This window comes from Taudactylus pleione, unplaced genomic scaffold, assembly GCF_031769625.1.
Source record: "Taudactylus pleione unplaced genomic scaffold, aTauple2 ptg001956l, whole genome shotgun sequence".
Classification (NCBI taxonomy): Eukaryota; Metazoa; Chordata; class Amphibia; order Anura; family Myobatrachidae; genus Taudactylus; species Taudactylus pleione.
The window spans coordinates 1,258,644-1,281,976 of record NW_028286352.1 but is presented as its reverse complement, the minus strand read 5'-3'; positions in this window follow the sequence as shown (position 1 = coordinate 1,281,976).

Sequence of the window (23,333 nt, the reverse complement as noted above, 5' to 3'; positions counted from 1 at the left end):
GCCAGATGATGAGGTGTTAAGGTGCTACCGTCTTCCACCACAAATCATCATAGACACTCTCTCATTAATAGAGAGTGATCTTGAACAGCAAATTGACAGTCCTACAGCAATACCACCACTTACGCAATTAATGTCGGTGTTACATTTTTGTGCCTCAGGATCCTTTCAAACCACCGTTGGAATAGTGGCAGGAATATCCCAATCCTCCTTTTCAAGGATCCTGAGGGCAGTGATGGAGGCACTTTTTAAACACCTCCATCATTTTATTAAAATGCCATTGGATATGGGTTCCCTTAATGTGGTGAAGGCTAATTTTTACCAAATTGCTGGCTTCCCACACATCATAGGGGTTGTGGATGGCACTCACATACCACTTCAGCCTCCAGCAAGGCTGGAGGCTATATTTAGGAACCAAAAGCACTTTCACTCGATGAATATAATGGTGGTATGTGATGCCTCCCTCCTGATCCTGTCCCTGAATGCCAAATTCCCAGGCAGTGCACATGATTCCTTCATCATCCGGCAATCAGGGATTTGGCACAAATTAAATAACCTACAAGCTGGTGATGCGTGGCTTCTGGGTAAGTTGACACCTTCGGTTGAAACCAATGCAAAGCTTGGTACACAATGGTCCTGATGTTGTTTTTTATATTTTCACAGGAGACAGTGGTTACCCTTGCACGCCCTGGCTGCTCACTCCTTATTTGGTTCCCACACCAGGGCCACAAATTCAGTATAATTCCGCACTTACAGCCACCAGGCAGGTGGTGGAGCGCTGTATCGGCCTTTTAAAAGGCCGATTCAGATGCCTCCACCGTTCTGGTGGCAACCTCATGTATTTGCTGGCTATGGTTTCAAAAATTGTGGTCCTGTGTGGGATATTTCACAACATCACCATAAGGAGTGGTGTCCCAATGCAGCCAGAGGATGCCTTGCCTGAGGACGGCCCCCCCGAGGTTGGTTGGAGGTCAGTATGTAGGGGGGCCATACGCGATGAAGTTGTTGCAAGATTTTTTAGGTAATTATTTCAACAAATTTATTTAATTGACACAATGTAGACATGTAATATTTTAATGTACACTTTTAACTTTTTTTTTTGTTTTATTCCCTAAAATGACCATAAAAATCCATGCATACCACCTGATCCACAAAAATGACTTTATGTGGACACATTGGATATAACTTTGGGAACAATGATTTCTTCTCCTCATTTGTGGATTCATGTTGGCATGCTACTTCTTCAAACAGTTCCTGATTTTGTATTTTTGTGGGTTTTGGTGATTTTTGGACTTGTGTGTGTGTTTTCAATGTTTGAATTTATTGTGTCAATTCACTTGGTGTTTATTATTTGTGTGCATTAAATTTTTTTTTAACATTACCCAACCATTTCCATCGTAAATTACAACCAAGTGTAACCTGTTTCAAAAAATGCAAAGTTGCTTAATGCCTAATACTGTAATTTCCTAATTTGTAAACTTTAGTACCCTGCTTTGTTGCTCAAAACAAACCCCAAAGGTATTATGCTGAATCAGTATGCTGTACATTCTAGGCCTAAGCAGGTAGCTTTAATTTTTACATTACCCCCCAAAAAATGTTATCTCTTTTGGAGGTTAATTCTACAAACCTATTGGTATTGTTATGTGTTTAATGTGCAAGCTTACATACTTACTTGAGCTTTCTACAAACAAATGTACATTTCTTAAAAACTCAGGGACAAATAGTAGACTTATGTAAGGTTCAACAATCTAAGATTTACAGACAAGGAATGAGACTTAAATAAATCAAAATAAACTTTATTTTTTGGGGGGTTTTTTTGGCCTTGTAAAAATATTAGTGGCGCAGGATCGCCAAAAGATGGTCCAATGCCACCAGCATGGCAATTACATGGCCCCGTATCTCCACTAATCCAGCCGCAATTGCCTCGTTATGCCTCTGGTACTCTGTGGGTTAAAAAAATGTGAGGATTACTAAAATGACACCTTCATTTAGATTTTAACAACCAAGCAAAAATTCAGACATTACCAAAAAAAAACATTTTGAAATGCACAGGCAAAAGGACAACATCAACCAAAATAAAACAAACATAACAAAAAATCATAGTTTAAAATGTAAACATACCGGGAACATTGCTGACTGGACCTGGAGCCCCGAATTCCTCATCTTCAGAGGTGGGTCAGTGGCTCAGGGAAGGAGGAGGGGTTATGTGGGATGAAGTGGAGGGTGAGGAAAAGAGAGGGGGAGTTTGAGTGGAGGGGGAAGTTGGAGGGATGTTAATGTGAGGAGAGGGAGGGGACTGATGGGCATCCAGGTCTGGGGTGGAGGGGGAATTTGGGGAAGAGTGGGCTGAGGATGTTTGGGTGGGAGTGGGGGATAGGGGTCGAGACACACTTAAATGATGGAGAAAAACATTTGTAATTACAAATTGGCTTTTAGTATTTGGAATTTCAACATAAAAAATGTAACAAAATCAGGGCTATACTGTAAACATGCACACGCAGGTATGTCCCAAAAAAACAAACAGGGCTATACTGTAAACATGCACACGCAGGTATGTCCAAAAAAAACAAACAGGGCTATACTGTAAACATTAACACGCAAGTATGTTCAAAATAAAAAAACACGGCTATACTGTAAACATGCACACGCAGGTATGAGGGAAAAAAAGCCAAAAAAAAACCCCCAAACAAACACAGAAACACTTACTTTCCACTATCTGGAGACGCAAACGGGCCAGCAGGCGTGGGGATCTGTGCCTCAGATCTGACCACCTGCGTTCCAGCTGGCCGATATTTCGGCGATAGCCGATGGAACGCAGGTGGCGGTGCACCTCCGCGTAGGCCAGCCGCTTTACACAAAACAGTTTTAATAAAGGTCCTAGAAAAAATTTGATTGGCTAATGTACTTTGTAAATTAACAGGAACAATTTTATTGGTTATTGTATGAGTCATGTGACCTACACCCTCACAAATATAATGTGAGTTATGATAGGCTTGATGCAGTGACATGCGTAAGCTAATTTAAATATCCAAATTAAAGTATTAAAATCTGCCTATAAAAATAAAAAGCAAAACAATAGCAGCATTCTAAAAAACTATTAATTTCGAAAAACCATCCCCTTGGTCAAACCGTATGTATTCTGTGGATGAAATGACACACAATAACAAGAATAAAGTTTATTGACATTGAAAAAAAAACCAGGATTGCAAACATGTAAATAACAATTAAGGTAATTAATATAGTGATTGCCATTAATCGATTCAAGTATGTTTGCAGAATGAAATAGCAGGCAATCGAAAACTGACAGGGCCACTTCCGGAATTGACTTGTGCGAGCGCTCAATGCAACCAAAGAGGAGACGGACGCTCGCTATTTTGAACTCTCGCTATCTAGAGGCGGGGTTGGGAGAATATGGGGCGGAAGGTTAGCTACGAGCGAACATACGAGCGAGCGCTTAAATTTAAATTTTTTCGCTCGTACGGCGGACGAGCGAACGGCCACTTGCGTCCGGGTCTGAATCAGGCCCTCAGTGTCCCTCCACTCACTTCCCTCTTCCAGGACGATGGCCTTGCAGCCCAGATGAGGAAAGCACTGGATGAGGCAGACCACGGCAGCCGATACCACGTCTAAGTTAGTGCTGTGCAGATTTACCATTAATGAGAGGCAATGCTCCTTCACTAGTCTGGTGATGGGACTAAATGGTAACACTCTGCAGCGCTGAACTAGCTCCCCAAACAGCTTGGTTGCATGGCGTTGGAGGACTTGGTTTGCATTACTCAGATGTCTTGCAGTGTAGCTGAGGATTTTATTATATTTGTACCAAGTTGTCTCTTCATGCATTTGAACGATGGTCACTAAAACTCTCAGGATGACAGGAAGCAAGGTCGGATCTTCTTTCTTCATCTTCCGCAGTAGTGCCTTTATAAATGCATCCCTGAATTTCATAGCCGCGTTTGGTAAGGCTCTTGTGAAATGTTCAATGCAATCTATAGCGTTGAGGCAAGTATTGATATCAAGGTCATCCATTATGTGTAATCTGTTGTTAACAACTACATTAGGTAGGTCTCCAGAGGCACATTCAGGATATGCCATAAGATCCACACAGATTGTAACACTTGTAACTTTGGTTTGTAAATTGTGTGAGTTAGTTAATGGCCTAAGAAGACCCAGTAATTTTCTCCAGGCTCCATTCTGGCCAATACTTTCAACAAAGTTGTCATCACATTCATTACACAACACGTCAGATGGAACGGTCTTATATATCTCTCCAGGGCCAAATGTAATTCGTTGTTTTGGTGTTACCTTGGGTTCCTGGTCTGCACTGTTCACATTACTTCTATGGGGTATAAAGTTGCTGCGATGGCCGGCCAGTAAGGAATTCACTTGGCGTATGGTGGTAATGATGATCCATTTATCCTCAGTGCTGGCACTGCTTTGTATTTTCCAGCTGGTGAGTATAGCGCAGGCCTTTGTGAATAATAGCTTAATACTGGGCTCTTGCATAGCAGGACTTCCAAAGGCCACAGCAGCATTATTAATGAACATAGAAAACACTGTCTGGGTGCGGGGATGAATTATATTTTACATAAGTGGACATATCAGAGATAACAAATACACCTTCTGAGTGAAGGGCAAGGTGGTATAAGACATTATAGCAGCCAGCGTGGTGAATGCAGACAGTGGAGGGGAGCACCCGCGTACCTGAATAGCAGTCACAAGCTCCGCAATGGTGATCTCCGAGTACTCCCTGGCTAGGTAATACAGCACTTTGCTGGCTGTTAGCCAAATGCATTCAGTGTTACCCTGCTCTGCTTCTATCATTGCCTGTATAATAACAGGGATGGTATTCTTAAATAAGCCACTTATATCCTTCCTGATCTCTAAGGCAATCCAAGATCAAGTGCCTATTAGTAATGGCCAGCTGCCCCTTTGCGATGACATCATTGATCATGTTAACCCAACGCACAAGCTTTACCAATGGCATAGTGGCAGTCATCTTCTTTTTCTTGTCCGTCTCAATAATGGCCGACTTCTCCATCTCCTCAGTGAGGACATCATTGATCACGTTAATCATATGCACAAGGTTTTCCAATGGCATAGTGGCAATGATCTCAGGCAAACACCTCTTTATCACTGGAGAGTAGAGGAGTTTCATGTCATTGTGTTATCAGTAAGCTCAGTGGGGGGCAGCATGGCTGGTACTATTATTCTCTCCTCCCTCATGCAGCATCACATCAGATGGATCATTTTCCATTGTGTAAAAATCTAAAACTGCATAAACCAGAGAGGGAGGTGTCTAAAGGGGTAAGTGTGACTGTGTTATCTGGTCCTTACCAGAAGATGTTATTCAGTATTTTTCACATCCTTATTGGATTTATCAACCAGGTCCTTACTGGAAGATGACAATCAGGTCCTTTTCAGGAGATGTTAATCCAAGGTCCTTATCAATAGTCGTTTTCCAAAGTTGCCTAACTAAAATAATCAGGAATTACTCAGTGAGTAGCAATGTGAGACAGAATGTCACCACAAAGTGGCTGCTAGTAGCTGGCCATCCTTTATATAATGCTGTGGCCTGGATTGTAGTGCTGGATTAATAACAGGGTAGCCAGAGCAGTCGCCCAGGGGCCCCATCACACAGGGGTACTGTTGTATAATGTGAACTGGGAGCACTACAGTGTGTGTAATAGATATATAGGACCTCATTCAGAGTCGGTCGAAGCGGCCGCACGGTCGTACGGAAAAAGGGGCCGGATATGCAAATGATTCCCTCGCAAGTTGCGTCCCTAAGTTCGGATCGGTAGTTGGCCGACCAAGGGGAGGAAGCGGTCGGAAGACAAAAAAATACGCCCCCTTCTCGTACGCATTGCACGTCATCTCTGGGCATATAAGGAATAATCGAGACCATCGGAACTGGTCGTAGAGCTTAAGGTTGACCATACCCTCTCTTAAGCTCTACGATCATGTCAGTGTAAAAACCACCCAGGTCACATGTGCCATGACGCTACTTTGTTAATTATGCACTCCCATAATCCGTATGCACTCCCATAAAACGCCGTTCGCATAATGAGGCACGCCTGCGTTCGGATCTCCACTCCCCTGTTTTCAAGCACCTTCCCCTGTTACCACCCACAAACGCCTCCATCGACCAGGCTGTGTTCAAGGAGAGAGAAATTTCTGATCGTAGCGGCTAGTTTGCGCACGCGCATTGCGAACTTTACACATGCGCAGTATAGCGAACATCAGTGGCGTACGACCGTGCGGCCGCAACGACCGACTCTGAATGAGGTCCATAGTGCTGGGACTGATAGTAATGACACATTATACTTTTTAATAACATCGCCTGTACATGATTTTGACAATTTACTTGAGTGGGCCTCCCCCACAAATTAGCTGCCCTGGGGTCCCAACAAAACTTAATACCACCCTGAATGCTGTAGGTTAGATCAGCTTTGTGCCCTACCTGCCACATTTATACAGCATCAGTACATGTTTGTGTGACCCCATCGGTAGCTGCACAAATAGATAAAGGATAAAGCTGCTGGCCTCTAATAACAACACACTGTCATCTGATATGCTAATCCACTGCGATCGCTATACTGTCGCAGCACACATAAGGACGCCCACTTTACCTTACACACATTTGTAATACTTAGCAAGACTGTGAAACCATCGGTACCATCGCAGCCTCATGCACACTTGCACAAGCTCTGACCTTACACAGGAATTGCTAACCTCGTTGCACGCAGTGAGTACACAAGCTGCGTATGGCATTGCGGTGGCTAATTTATGCATGACCCTGCAACAGCCCTGGGACGCCTGCGTTTCGCTGACCACCCTCCCCTCACCCCCCCCCAAACAGTACTTCCTGTCAATCACTTTGCGATGGGTCTGCGTAGTCACTGCGATCGCAGTCCTGATTGTAATGGAGTCTTCGCGCACGCTCACTGCAATGTAAACGCATGCGTAGAACGCAACAATCAGCCAAAAGCATGAGTAATCGCAGTTGTGATCATTGCTGAATCAGGCCCATTGTTAGAAAGTAGAGATGAGCAGGTCTGGTTCTCAGAGAACCGGACCCACCCGAACTTTGAGATCCGGACCGAGATCCGAATGCGGCTCGAGGTTTACTGCGTGACTCAGATCTAAACATCATCCTCCCGCTGTCTGATTCTCATGGGTTTTGGATTATATAAAGGTCCGGGCGATCTGCGCTATTTTCACTCCGGCTGGGGAGAGAGAAGCTAGCAGACGTGTAGTCACTGTCAGTCACTTGGGCTGAAGGCTGCTGCTGTGTTGTCCATAAAGGGGCTTAGGCTGCAGTATATAAAGGGGGTATATGAAGGGCTTTTCAGTGAGTGCTGTGTCACTTGTCCTGTCAATTAACTGTGGCTGCTGCTGTGTTGTTCTGTTCATCAGGTTAGGGCTGCAGTCCATAAAGGGGTACAGTGTGTCCATGGGGGGGTGCTCTTCCCCAGTGTAAAAAAAAATAAAAGTGCTTTTTTTTTCTTTTTCTGTGGGTGTGTGCGTTAGCAATTTAGCTGCGCTATTATTGTTTGGTGACACTGCCGCAGTTTATCGTCCACGTATTTGTGACTCTGCAGGTGGTCCATACTTGCCAACTCTCCCTCATTGTCAGGAAGACTCCCTGAAATAGTAGGAATCTCCCTGACTCCCTGAAGAGTACAGCAATCTCCCTAATTTCATCCTTACCCCCATTATGAAGCTGTTATATAAAAAAAACAACATAGATATATACATTCAAATGGGATCATTAGTATCATTTCCCTGCATTGGGTATAAGGCACAATGATCCCTATAGCTATATGTATTTTCTGATAAGTATCGGTGCTTTCATCAACAAATAGATCTTACTGACTGCTCCGGGGCTCATTTACACTCGGATGTAAATTAATTTAATGGCGCGCCTCTCACACAAAAAAATAATATAAGGCAGAATTCATTAAGAAATGTGCCCTTTAGTATTAATGAGTACTGTGGTCAGAAGAAAGGTAACAGACTTCTACTTTTGTAGAGATGTAGGATGAGGTCTGATATAAATTGCAGGGTGCTAATACCCGCAAGCAACCACAATGATAGAGCCTGAGGAAGGAGGACAGTGCAGTGGCAGGGGAATAGGACCAGCCGTGATGCTACTGCCGGTAATGAGTGTGCCCAGACTCTATACTGTATGCACAGGTCACCGGGAAAATGGCCATGGCGGCCATTTTCCCTGTACTGCGTATGCGCAAACAATGGGAAAATGGCCACTGTGGCCATTTTCCAGTCGTTTTACAGCGCCGGACCCCCACGCCGACGTGGGACTTCGGAGAGATAAGTAATATTATGGTTGCAGGGTGTGCAGTGTGTGGCCCCCCTGGACCCAGGGGCCCATGTTCCCCCGCACACCCTGTACCCATTATAGATACGCCCCTGCATGCATCATACAAAGTGCATTGTGTGTCATAATTCCGGCATATACAGGACCAGCTATCACAGTAAGCCATTAGCATTGGAGCAAGTTCGGGACTCTGGGGGAGCAGCAGAAGAACCTAGCCCTGCCCTGGACATAGATGTACGTAGTGGTGTCCTTATGCACTGGATAGTGTATTATTATAGAGTTAAATAGAAAAATTAACCCTATTGATGATATAGCAGTGCTCCCACAAAGGTACATGTTTTCCAAATCTCCTAGTTGGTTCACAGGTGTATTTATTACAGCCTGACACATATTCAAAGTAGAGATGAGCGGGTTCGAACATCAAGGATCCGAGTCAGATCCGAGCCGGCTCGGGTTTTCCCGCCTGGCTGGGATCTGAAAATGAGGCAATATGTCGTCATCCCGCTGTCGGATTCTCGCAGGTTTTGGATTCTATAAAAGGTCCCACGATCTCCGCCATTTTTCATTCCTGCTGTGGCGCGTGCACAGGGAGAGAGCTGTGATCTGTTGCTGACGCTGACCATAGGGGCTGACTGGCTACTGTTGTCCATATAGGGGCTGGCTGGTTACTGTTGTCCATATAGGGGCTGGCTGGCTACAGTTGTCAATATAGGGGCTGGCTGTTGTCCTGTCCATAAGGGCTGGCTGTTGTCTAGAGGGGCTCGCTGTTGTCCTGTCCATAAGGGCTGTTGTCTATAGAGGGGCTGGCTGTTGTCCTGTCCATAAGGGCTGTTGTCTATAGAGGGGCTGGCTGTTGTTCTGTGTTGTCCAGAGGGTGCTCTGTCCTTCAGGGGTGCTTGTCTTTACCCACCCCCAGTGTGAAAAAAAAAATGTTGGGTTTTTTTGTGTACGTGTTAGCCACACCTGTCACTGTCATTGGCGAAAGTGCGCAGGGGTGCTGTGCTGCCTGTGTCATTTATCAAGAGGCTGCTGCCTCTTTTGGGTGCTCTCCCTCCCAAGTGCCCCCTAAAAATAATGAATTAATCAATGTGTTTTCTTTCCTGTGTGTGTGTGCACGTTAGCCATGGCATCACAAACGCCTCTGCTGAGATTTGCATAAACATTTTCAAAGGGGAAAATATAAAGGATATGGTTTAAAAAATGGAATAAAGCAGCTAAAACTGCGTTTTCCGATTATAGTGTCCCTACTCCCTACCCATGGCCCCTCTACCTGAATTTCAGTGAGTCCGAGGGGCAACTCCAGCAAACCGTATTCCAGAGTGCAGCTGCTCCTCCTGTAGCCCAGGTCAGAAGGTGGTGTGGTGATGATATGGTCTAATATGGAACTCACATCCACTAAAGTGGACAATGAATGCCCAATCTAACAGGGACTGCAGCTGTACTTTATACACAATACAGGATGAGATGATGATATAGGCTTGGGTGATGGTAGAAACTGTGGTGATGTATACATCATCTTCTTCACACAAAATTAATTTGTCCTCGCTGGAATCCACCATTACAGGTACCTCTGTAGTTTTTGCACGTAATTGAAGGTAAAGGTCTGTAGAATTTGTAGTTAATTTTGATGGACATCATCTTTTCCACATTTTGGGGAAGTAGTCTCAGGCTGATCACTGACAAAGTTCCCGGCTGTGCTGAAAACTCTTTCTGAGCGAGTACACACTGGAAGGTTGGTGGGCAGCTCAGGCAAAGCAAAGAACCTTAACGCTCTTCATGTTGCCCATAGCAAGTGGCAACATGAACACTTTTAATTTTTAGTTAGAAACAATTGCCTCTTTTTCCTGCCTGTAGTTATTTACATGCATCTCTTTCTCTTCATATCTGTGTCCGTTGGGAATAAAAAAGAATGTCTTCATCCCTTCTGGGATGAAAATTCAGTCCCAGCAAGCAGGCATGGCGCTCAAGAATTCCCAAGAAAGACACAACGTAAAGGGGGGTATCCACAGTGATTTTACCAAGCGATTACACGATAATGACGTCGTTATCGTGCAATCACTTGAAAATCGTGCATGCATCGTGCATGCATTGGGCATGTTTTGGTCGGAAACGACCAGCGATGCGCGCGCCCGCTGGTCGTTTCCAACATCTATCATCGATCCTGTCAGGTTCAGCATGTGCGGGGATGATGAATGTGCCTAGATTGAATGAGTGAATGTTCAGTCTAGGCACATCACTAGACATGGAAACGACAGCACGATTACAATGTCGTAATTGTGCTGTCGTTTCCATGTCTACTAGTGGATACACGGCATTAGACTTAAACCTTAAATCTGCAATGTTGCATTTAATGCTCTGTTCCGCTTGTTCACATATCTGATCTGGTTAAGTGGACAGTGGGAACAACGGCAGTTTGAAAGCCACTAACTAAAGGTGCATACACGTGGTACGATCTGTACCACCAACGACTTGAAATATATATTTCAAAGATATCTTTCTTTCTTCCACATCTCTGAACAGGGAAAATTGACGCTATCGTCCAAGTTGGCCTGCATGCACGGACGATGAAAGATATCTTTATAGCCCATGCAGGAATGCGCATCGTTGGTCGATCGTTGAGTGCCTAAAAATGAATAATATGAACGATATATCGTTCAACTATATAATTATTGTTCATATCGTTCAGGAAATTCGTCCCATGTGTATGGAGCATTACTCTGTTTTACTCACCAATACATTTGGAAAGATCCACAGGTGGAGTTAATTATTACAATTTCACAGAGAGAGAGAGTGTGTGTGTGTCAGCTTGTGGTGTGATCCTGAAAGAGAAGTACCTGGGTCCTAGTAGATGCTGATAAGGTGCACGGCCATCATGGCAGTGAGGTGATGGTCAGTGCAGCGGGGCCGCGGCTTATTCAATTGTTTCTGCATCAGTGGAAACTCCATTGGCGCCTCCGGGGGGCGGGGCAAATGATTGTTTCATTGGTGGGGTTTTGTCAATGCAACCTTTATTCTGTAGATGCTGTCTCTAAGTAACCTGGGTAGCCGTTAGGAACATCAGCGGTTAACTGAAAGCATTTAGTATCAAAGTAGGCATCCACAGATCTATATGTAACAAGTGTCCCATACAGGTTTTATCCATTTAGCACTCCTGGGGATATATTGACTAAAGTGCGGGTTTACAAAAGTGGAGATGTTGCCCATAGCAACCAGTCAGATTCCAATCACTTTTTAGAAGGTACTAGATAAATGATAAGTAGAATCTGATTGGTTGGAAATATACCTCCTAGTATATACAGATGAAACACACAGGAGAAGGGACACTTAGCCTGATCTGCTTTGAGCTCATCAGCAGTTTATGAGAATTGATTCAAACAATTACAGGTTATTTCCTGTTCGGTCTCCTGCTACAAAAGGAGATATCACTTTACACACAATAAGGGTTTTTATGTCAATAGCTTGTCACCTTGTTTTACACTTATCCTTAACAGGTTCCTTTTAAAGAACCTTACATATTACAATATAATGAATGTGACCTTAAATGTGTTCAGATGTTCATCTCGGAATGGGATTGAAATACCGGCAGCTGTTTAGCCGCTGGTTCAAATCCTGACGACGGATGTCCAACAGGAGATCTGACTGGGGCAGGTAAGTACCCTAACTCCCCCCCCCCCCTAACCATAACCCTCCCTTAGTGGTGCCTAACCCTAACCCCCTCTTACCACTCCCTGTACCTAACCCTCCTGTGGGGGTGCCTAACCCTAATCTCTCCCTGAGGGTGCCTAACCCTAACCCTCCCCCAAACCCAACTATAACCCCACTAGACTCCCAAATCCTAACCCTCCCCCCGCAGCCAACGCTAAGGGCGCTCCGAAATTACCTTTATTCCGGCTGGCGTCCTTTGCGTTCCGGCGTCAGTATTTTGACACCTATGTGAAATCCCTTGTCGGTCATACAGCCGCCGGTCTCATAACTACATTCCGTTCATCTAAGTCACATATATCGATAGAGATCCCAGTAAATCAAATCACGAACAAAATTCTTTTCATTGGATTTTTCATTATTACCCATTTCAACCAATCAGCTTTTATCAGTTATTTTACAGGCTGTACTGTATAAATGAGAGTAAGAAGCTGATTGGTTGCTATTGACAACTTCTCCACTTTCTCTCTCACCAAGATTTGATAAATCTCCCTCGATGTGTCTTTGTTGTAATTGTTGATCAGTCCCGCACATCATTGTTGTAATACGTGACATTATAGGCATGAGATATTGGGTGTAGCTAGTTTTATGACTTTCGGCAATGCCTGTACATTTGTTTGGCTGCGTGGATAGAAAGCCTATTGACCAGACAGCCACATGTAAGTGTACAGCTGCAGTCTTCAGTCTGAGATTTACTTTAGACATGAAATATCTGTTACAGCTACATGTAGAATATAATCTAAATTAAATATTGCTTACATAATATCACATCTGTCTCGGAAGACATACTGTAAAGGGCCTCATTCTGAGCTGGACGTAGCTCTGTAGGTCACCATAAATAGCTAATTTTTGCAAAATGCAGAGGTAAAGTTACACATTTTTGTTTATATCTGGCGAATGTTGGGCAGATCTCTCATAGGCTCTTCTGGGTGGCAACATTGTAGATGCAGGCAAGAGATCTGTCTCATTATGGCAGCGTCTTGGACGCGTACTCTAGCTTGAGTTCCATGCTATTCGGAGTCATGTGTATGGGGAAGGGGGACCTGTTTCTGATGCACACAGCATGGACGGAAAATCATTGGGCGGAGCAGCTACCCGCTTGAAGCAGTACGGATACTCACATTGGCACAAGGTAGTGTGTCTGGCTGGCGCAGCTTCCCACAATTATATCCACTTTGCATCCGACTCAGAAACAGACCTATAAAGTATGCTAAAAAAAAAAAAAAAAAAGGACATATTCCTGTTGCCCGGTCACTTCGAGGCGATAAACAAATTTATGGGCTCCAAACGCTTTGGCGGGCCAGCCAAGAGCTGCAATGATAGGTGCAAATGTAAATGTGCGTACACACTAGACGATACTATGCACAGTTTGGCCAATTTCGATGCATCGGAACGACAGATCGTGCATAATATGTGCAAATCACCTCTAGGTGCGTACCAGCGGGTCATACATCACATCTTAAGATAGTGCCTACAGCAGGCAAGATCTGCCATTCTCGTACATGATCCGGTGGCATATCGTTCAGTGATTATGCCTGAACGATCTGTCGTTCGGTTCCAAATACGATGCTGAATACAAAGTGAATTTTCTTTTTACAAAAAAAATGGCGTTCCCCTTCCCAAAGCACAACCAGCCCAGGCTTTTGTGGTCCAGTACTGTTTGTGCAAAATGCAGGGGACAAAAGACGTAGGGGTCCCCTGTATTTAGCGGAGTCAGCACTGGGCTCTGATCCGGTTCTGGAAATACAGGGGAAAAACATTTGTAGGGTTCCCCTGTATTTATCAGAACCAGCAACAAACTTTTTCTAGCAGGGGGGTAATGCCACAGCCAGGGAAACCCTTTTTCTGGGTCCCCCAGCCAAAGCATCACCCCTGACCGCTAGTCAGCCTAGGCCAGGGATCCCTGGGGACCCCCCCCCCCAAAAAAAAAGCGGTTCCCCCCTCTCCAGGGCACCCAAGGCCTATGGCGGTGGGTACCCAGTTGATTATGTAGTGTGGTGCATTTGAAATCGTTAAAAAAAAGAAGAAATATGGTAAGAACTTACCTTTGTTATCTCTCTTTCTACGAAGTCCATAGGGTCCACAGGAATACCTTGGGGTATAGGTTGATTGTGAGTCATCCGGGCACCTTTTATGCAGTAAACTTGTCCACCCAGGATGCACTGGGTCTACCTCTATACCCCGCCCCCAGGCACCTCAGTTATGTAACCAGCCATAGGCCGGAGGAGGAGAAAAAGAGAGAAGACAGTCTGGAACACACAAGAATCTCACTCTCACAGAATAGTAAACAGAAAAAACGGTCACCAGAGTGAAGCTCAACTGAAGCACAGGTGCAACAGGGTGTGTGCCCTGTGGACCCTATGGACTTCATAGAAAGAGAGATAACAAAGGTAAGTTCTTACCATATCTCTTCTTTTCTACATCAGGGTCCATAGGGATCCACAGGGATACCTTGGGGATGTCCCAAAGCAGTCCCTTTAAGGGTGGGACACTCCTGTGCAGAAAGGAGACTCCCCACCCTTAAAGGAAGCATCCTGAGAGGCGAAGGTATAAAATGCATAATACTTCACAAAAGGTGTGAACAGAAGACCACGTGGCCGCCTTACAAAGCTAAACAGCCGAGGCACCATGGTGAGCTGCCCACGAAGGACGCACAGACAGAGTCAAATGAGCAGTAACAGAGGGCGGTACCGGAAGGCCCTCATGAGTGTGAGCTACAGAGATCGTCATGCGAATCCACCTAGACAAAGTTTGCTTATTCATAAATCCGTAAAGTACAAACAAGGAGTCTGACTTCCAAAGAGAGCAGATACGGTTCACATAAATCCTGAGAGCGTGTACCACATCCAAAGAGGCCTCACCTGCCGAGAGGTCTGGAGAATTAAAGGCCGGCACTATAATTTCCTCATTAATGTGGAAACTAGACACCACCTTAGTCAGGAAACCAGGACGAGTCTGAAGAACTGCCCTGTCCTGGTGAAAAATCAAAACTGAGGGCGACAAGAGAGAGCACCCAAGTCTGACAACCTTCTGGCAGAAGCAATAGCCAGAAGGAAAGCAGTCTTAGCTGTAAGCCATTTGAGATCCACAGAGTCCAGGGGCTCAAATGGAGAGCCCTAAGAACAACAGCCAAATCCCAAGGCGCCACCGGAGGGACAAAGGGAGGCTGAATGTGAAGGACACCTTGCATAAAAGTATGGGCATCAGGGAGAGGAGCAATCTTATGCTGAAACCACACTGATAAAGCAGAGACATGCACCTTCAGTGAGGCAAGGCGGAGACCAAGATCTAAACCCGCCTGCAGGAAAGCCAAAACTCTGGATAACCGAAATACATGGGGATCGTAACCTCTGGGACGACACCAATTAAAGTAGGTATGCCACACTCTGTGATAAATTCTGGCAGAGGCCGGCTTCAGGGCTCGGAGCATGGTGTCAACCCCAAGCCAGAAAAACCTTTGGACCTTAGGAGGGATGTCTCAAGAGCCAAGCCATCAAAGACAGATGACCCAGGTCTGGGTAAAGGTAAGGACCTTGAGAAAACAGGTCCGGACGTTGATGCAACAGTAATGGAGTGTCGATGGAGAGACTCTGAAGATCTGAGTACCAGTGACGTCTGGGTCATGTTGGAGCCACTAGCAGAATTGTGCCTCCTTCCTGTTTGAACTTCCGAAGTACCCGAGGAAGAAGGGAGATTGAGGGAAAAAGGTACACAAACTGGAAGGTCCAATTGACTGACAGAGAGTGTCTACCAGGAGAGCCTCAGCATCTCTTATTCTGGACCCGTACACAAGCAGTTTGTGATTGTGTCGGGAGGCCATGAGGTCTACCTCCGGAAGGCCCCACTTGTCCACTAGGAGTTGAAACACTTCTGGGTGAAGAGACCATTCCCTGGATGCACGTCGTGATGGCTGAGGTAGTCTGCTTCCCAATTGAGAACTCCTGGATTGAACATTGCCGATATGGCTGGGATATGACTTTCCATCCATGTCAAAATGCATGACACTTCTGTCATTGCTGCCTGACTTCGAGTTCCTCCTTGATGGTTTATGTAAGCTACGGTTGTGGTGTTGTCTGACTTGACTTGCACGGGTTTGCCGTCAAGTAAAAGTCTGGCTTGCTGTAGGGCGCAGAAGACACCCTGAAGTTCCAATATGTTGATCGGAAGGGCAGACTCCTCTGCTGTCCACCGACCCTGAAAAGAGTGTGGACCCATCACAGCGCCCCAACCGTGGAGACTGGTGTCTGTTGTCAGGAGGATCCAGTCCAGAACCCAAAAGGGGCGCCCTTTGATGAGATGAGATGAGTCGTCGGCAGCCACCAGGCAAGGGACAGACGCACCTGCGGAGAGAGCACCATCGTCTGTGCTTTTATCCGATGGGGCAATCCATTCCACCTGGAGAGGATTGATCTCTATAGAGGTCTGGAGTTGAATTGGGCATACTCCACCATGTCGAATGTCGATACCATGGAGCCCAGTAACTGCATCGCTGAGTGGATGGACACTCGGCGCCTGTGAAGGCATTTGCGTACCCACATCTGCAAAATGGAGATCTTTCCTGCTGTCAGAAAGATCCTCTGCTGTTGGAAATTCAACAGTGCCCCGATATAGAGCATCCTCTGGGAAGGAGTCAGGGAGGACTTCTTCCAGTTGATCAACCATCCGTGGGTCTGCAGCACAGAAATTGTAAGCTGCAGATGGTGGTGAAGCACCTCTGGAGACCCAGCCAGCAGTAGAAGGTCGTCCAGGTATGGTAACAGGCGGACCCCTTGCGGCCGCAGATGGGCTGCCATTACCGCCATAATCTTGGTACACACCCATGGTGCTGTAGAGAGGCCAAATGGCAGAGCCTGAAACTAGAAATGCTGATGTAGTACAGCAAACCTGAGACACCATAAAGTCCCATAGCCAGAATAATAGAGCGTAAGGTTTCCATCCTGAACTGAGGCACCCTGAGGAATTTGTTCAGGGATATGAGGTTGAGGTTAGGCCGGAAAGATCCGTTCGGTTTCTGAACCAGAAAGAGGTTGGAATAATAACTTGTTCCCCTCTGGGGTAAGGGGATAGGTACTATGATCCCTGCATGGAGCATAAAGTGCACCACTTCCTGGATTTGTATGGCTTTGGTTTGACTGAAGGCCTGCATTGAAAAACTGATGGGGAGGCCTCAAGCGTAAGGAGAGGGTGTACCCATGAGAGACCACTTCCCTTACCCAAGTGTCTGTGGTGGTCTGACACCAGCACTGAGCAAACTGAAGTCAGCCTCCCACCCTGGGGTCTCCCAAGGAAAGGCCCATCCCGTCAGGCTAAAGACTTATCGTCAGGTTTGGCAGCCGGACGTCTGTTACTCCAAGCCTGTTTCTTGGGCTTGGTAACTTTTTTGGCTCTTGATGGTCTAGGAAAGGACTGAGCCTTAGTCTTACCTTGGGGCCTATAGGGCCGAAAGGACGAGGTCCGAGACCCTGAGGGAGCAGGAGCAGATGGGAAACACGCAGTTTTAGCTGCTGCCAATGTATCCACAATCTTATCTAAGTCAGGCCCAAATAAAACCTGACCATTGTAAGGTAAACACTTCAAACCCTTCTTAGAGTCTGCATCAGCTCTCCAAGAGCGTAGCCACAGAGAGCGGCAAGCTGAAATTGTCGCAGCCAAAATCCTGGAGGTTAAGAGGCTCACATACAATGCAGCCTTGTTAATATACATAGCAGAGTCCCGGAGGTTACCCACCAGAGTCACCTGCTCACTGGTAGCCTCTGAAAGAAGACGACACCTCCAGAGAGTTCGCCCAGTGTTCCATGGCTCTGGCTACCCAGCTGATAGCCATGGCCGGTCTGGAGGCCTCTCCTGAAAGGGACTACATGGACTTTAAGCAAATTTCCACTTTCCGGTCTGTAACATCTTTCAATGAGGACATGGACGGCATAGGCAGAGTTGCACTTTTAACCAAGCACGTCACATGAGAATCCACTTGAGGAGGAGTCTCCTATTTGGAGAAATAATTTTCTGCAAATGGATAGGCATAAGCCAGACGTCTCTGAGGCTGGAAATGCTTACCAGGAATTTCTAAGCCTCCTCCAAGTGATCCAATAGCTGATCAGATAAAGGAAAGATGGCAGCAGTACCCTTCACATCCTTGAAGAAGGCATGTTTGGACTTAACTGCTGGAGGTTCCTCGTCCTCTATAACCATGGCCTCAAGGACCGCTCGTATCAGGCCAGGTATATAAATTTTAGACCTAGTTTCCACCTCCTGAGAAGAGGGCTCAGGGTCAGACAAGTCAGGAATTTCCCCGTCATCAGACTTCATGTCATCATCATCATCATGTGTGGACTGAGACGACAGTAACAGTCACTTAGACAGCCTAAACGGAGATTCGCCTTGTACAATCTCCATCAGGTTCTGTACCGTAGTAGAGAGAGAGCTTACCTAACTCCGAGGAAACCTGAGGTGGTGCAGTCTGCTGAGGCAGGCCCTGCGCCACCACCATCTACCTGGGGAACCCCTGTATGGGAGATGGGGCCACCATTTGCTGCGGGAACCCTAATTGGGGATACACAGGGGGAGCCATCAAGCATCCCGCAATGGCTGTTAATGCTTGTGCAAAACAAGCCCAAGGGGGATCCTGAATAGCATTGGAGACAGTAGAAGGACCTGGGAGAGCATAACATGTAGCACATAAGCTCCCATTAACCACATCCCCTTCCCCTACCTGCATTACATTTAGAGTATGAAAGCAGGACAGGAGCAACATTTTGCACAGACTCATCACCACCAGACATGGTGAAGGATAGCGTGCATGCTGTATGTGACCCACCACACAGAAAAGTTTGTAACTGTGAAGTAAATTCCCACCCTGACAGCACTGGTACTGTAAGGGCTGGTAAGAATAAAAGACACAGGGAAAGTCAAATGGCTGACAGACAGAAAAGAATATACAGGCAGACAGCGCCAGCATAAGTCACATACAATGCAGAATAAATACACCTGCATTAATGGCACTACCAATCAACTACACTGACTCACTGTCTGGTAGGGAATAGTGCTACATACGCTGACCCTTGGAGGAGAGGTATGTAGGGGGACTCGGGCTCCGCACCGCCTGCTGTGATCTGTGACTCAGCCAGGAGATAGCCGCCAGAGAACGCTGAGGGGGCGGATCCGGAGAACTGCCACAGACGGCCAGACCGAGGTGGAAAGGCGTGTTGTGTAGCGTGGAAGAGCCGGCTGTTAGACAAGGAAGGCTGGCTCCCCTGGCCAGCATTTAACCCCCGGGATGCTGGAGCTCCTATAGTGCCCTGCACCTATCAGCCTGTGTCTTCGGTGGGCCCGTGGAAGTGCAGGACTCTGTGCCTGGCTCCACTGCTGTCATCCCCAGGGAGTCCCCAGCCCTGAGGGATGAACGGATTGCTGCTCAGCGGGTCACCCCCTGGTGACCCGCTGCTTACCTGATCCCCGTCGAGCCAGGCCACAGTCCAGGGATCCTCCGGGGTCCCTGCTAGCCAAGTCCCCAGAGGCCCCGCCGAGATCCCTGGATCTGTACCGGCATCTCAGCAGTGATGGAGCAACAGCGTGGGTGTTTGCCGGACTGCCCACGCTAAAGGAAACTTTCAAAGAAATCTTCAGGGGCTGAAACAGCCCCCCCCCAGCGTATCCAGTGACCCGACTCTGGCCAGGCACCTAACGAAACTGAGGTGCAGGGTATAGAGGGAGACCCAGTGCATCCTGAGAGGACAAGTTTACTGCGTAAAAGGTGCCCAGATGACTCAGCATCAACCTATACCCCAAGGTATCCCTGTGGATCCCTATGGACCCTTATGTAGAAATATTGTCTTTTGCTGTGGAACTACAGTTCCCAGCAAGTCTCCGCCACATGCTTGTACTTGGGAGAACCACAAGTACCAGCATGCGGGGCATTACGGCCCCACTGATAACTGTAGTTCAACAGCAATATTAAAGACCCACAGAACACACACTGTAGAAAGTAAAACTTTATTAAAACATACATGCACACACACTACCTCACACCACCCAGGGGTGCCAGGGATAGCCCCGGGCCATCAGCCTAGGCCTGGGGTGCCCTGGAGAGGGGGGACCCCTTTATTGGAGGGTCCCCAACTCCCCAGGGATCCCCAGTCTGGGCTGACTAGCGATCAGGGGTAAAGCTTTGGCTGGGGGACCCGGTGAAAGGGCTCTCCTGGCTGTGGCATTACCCCCCCTCCCTCTAGAAACAGTCCGGTGCTGGTTTTGGTAAATACAGGGGAACCCTACTCATTTTTTTCCCCGTCTTTCCAGAACCAGGACCAGATCAGCATCAAAAATGCTATATTAAATGTCCTCAAAGTATAAGGAGGGGATCCTCAGAAGTGAAAGGAAAGTAAATTCATGCTACAAATTGTAAAAAAAAAAAGGGCTATAGCTCCCAAGACCTCAATCCAAAGAGCAAGTAGAATAAAGCCATCAGCCGGGTTTAAGTTTTAGCCAGAAATGTATCAAACTTTGTAAAGAGTGGAGAAGTGAAGAAGTTACCCATAGCAACCACATTTGAACTATAATTTTATAAAATGTACTTGATAAATGCTAGCTAAAAGCTGATTGGTAGCTATAGGCAATTTCTCCACTTCTCAATTGCAATGGGACGGTTTGGAGCTACACCTAGTTACAATACCGCTGTATTTTGAGGCAATGGCATTCCTCCAGTCTTACAAATTTTACCCCAAGAGGCATTATAGCAAATACATGTTCTTAAAACTCCCCCATCCTAGAATAGTCCATTTTAGAATAGGTCTGTATTAAATTAATGACTGTAGAAACTACAGCTAGGGAATGAAGACGTGAAGAACATTTGCTGACTTACTGGTTTGCTCCTGATATATCTAAATCTGGAAGGTGGGCATCAGAAAGTGGAATGACCTAATTACTGAGCAGGACAATGCTGTGTGACTAAAGGAAAAAATGGTTTCTATAGGTTTTGTCTATCAGTTATTGGATACTTTCAGGAATGAAAAGAATAATGACTTGAGAGTGCAAGCCAGAAGCTTGAAGAGAGCATGCTATATGATTGCAAACATGGAAGATCATTAGACTAAAGAGGATAATATTATGATTGAACAGTTTATGCAAAAGATATCTGGATTAGACAATTCACTAAACGCAATTTAAGCTCAAATTGCAGATGATTTGAAAAAAGCTGTAGAGAAAATGATTAATTATAGACATCTGTTACAGCCAGAAGCTTAAAGTACTAATGAAAAGATTTGCTGTTAATAGCATAATAATGGTTTCCAGGGAAGCAGCAGGAGTGGTCAGGGCACACCTCCAGGGGTGTGCCAAACAAATGACAAGGCTTTTCGCTGTTAGCTGGTTTCGGTGTAGGCAACCAACCTTTTGGGGGCGATTCAGTTACACGCATGGTGCCGCTTTGGGCCAAGTGTTTCTTGCTCATTTCTGCTCACAGCCTATGGAGGTGCAAACAGAAATGAGCATAGAATTCCCTTCTGTATATTCTGTTACGTGCTCAATGCACGTCATTGTAAGTGAAATGGCCCTTGTATGTTGCAGCATGGATGGTGTAATAGGTAGCATTACTGCCTCAGATTACTGAGGCCTTGAGTTAGACTCCCACCACAGCCCTGTGTGGAGTTTGTACTCTCTCTGTGGTTGCGTGGGTTTCCCTCCACACTCCAAAAATATACTGGTAGGTTGTAATTGCTGTGCATTCTGAACAGGGATGCATGTCCTCCTCACATCCCAGCTCCGATTGCCGTATGGGGGAGGAGGGAAGACAGTCGAAACTGAGGATGTAGAGGGCAGGGGCAGGCTGAAGTGATCAGGGCACATGCTGGGCCCATTTTACTAGTTTCATTATATGGTAAAGGGACCAGACATAAAAAATATGAACAGTTTTGATGCTCTAAACCGTGAATCTTTAACAACTTATAAACCACCTATTGAGATTTGTAACCTACAGATATCATTAAAACAGCACATGATAAGGTTATAGGGTTAATAAGGTAGCCAAGGTAATGGGGGACAAGTGCAAAATACTGAAGAGTTCTCTACCTTCTACCTAGTCCTTATTGCTAGTATTAATTTATAATGAGTATACCAGCGCTCATTTACCCTACCAAATGCTTCGGAAGCAGCTGGGCACAGAGTTGTCCAAGCTCAGAAAGGGGGTGATAAAACTGAAGTAGTTGTGCCTAGCGCTAACATTTTGACTCTCTGTGTGTGTCTAGTGGTGGTATGCTGTAGTGTCAAAAATCAGATATAGCAAATGAGGTGGATAAAAACAGTTATGTTTATTGGATATAAAGAATGTAGACAAAAGGATTTAGTCCTTATTGCTACTATTTCCCTAGGTGAAGATGGCAGACCAAATGTTACAGGCAGGAGGGTGGAGGTCAAAGGTAAAAATGCTCATGGATACAAGTGTGCTGTCCCAGTCACAGCAAGGAGACTGCTGACCTCCAGGTAGGGAGCCTATTGCCACTTTGTGAGTAGGACTCTTCACATTTACCAAGCTAAGTTGAGCCTTCCTGTAAACTTTATATTTAAAGGTCTTCAAGAGCCAAATAGAAAAAAGGTCCGTACTGCACTTCTCGAGTTAATCCTGAAACTGACATGACAAACACTAGGACTGATGTTTTGGGACCAATGGGTATTACGGTGGATCGAAGGACAGATTTTTATATTATAACCCTAACCCACCATCTCCTGCAGCCTACCCCTAATCCACCCCTCCCTCAGCCAACCCCTAACCCACCCCTCCCCGCAGCCTTACCTTCCTTTCATGCAGACTAACCCTCCCCCTCCGCTCCCACAGCCTAACCCTCCCCCTCCCCTCCCACAGCCTAACACTCCACTCCCACAGTTTACCCCTAACCCTCCAGCAGCCTAAGCCTCCCCGCAGCCTACCCCTAACCCTCCAGCAGCCTAAGCCTCCCCGCAGCCTACCCCTAACCCTCCTTTCACGCAGCCTAACCCTAACCCTCCGGTCCGGCAGCCTAACCCTAAAGGTGTATATGGGAAATATTTCTGGACTGCACACCCTGAATATATATATAATGGGAGGTGCTACCTGATGAGACAAATTGCAGGCACAAAAACAGACAAATCTCAGGTGCACAACTCCAAATTATTAATAATATATAAATGCAATACAATTTTGCAATCAATAGAGGTTTTCAGCATAATCTTGGCCAAGGTTATGGGCCTACCCACCATATCCAGGTAACCTCTGTAGGGTAGGTCCCTAACATACTACGATTCAAATCTAGAGTGCAGGACACCCCCAAAC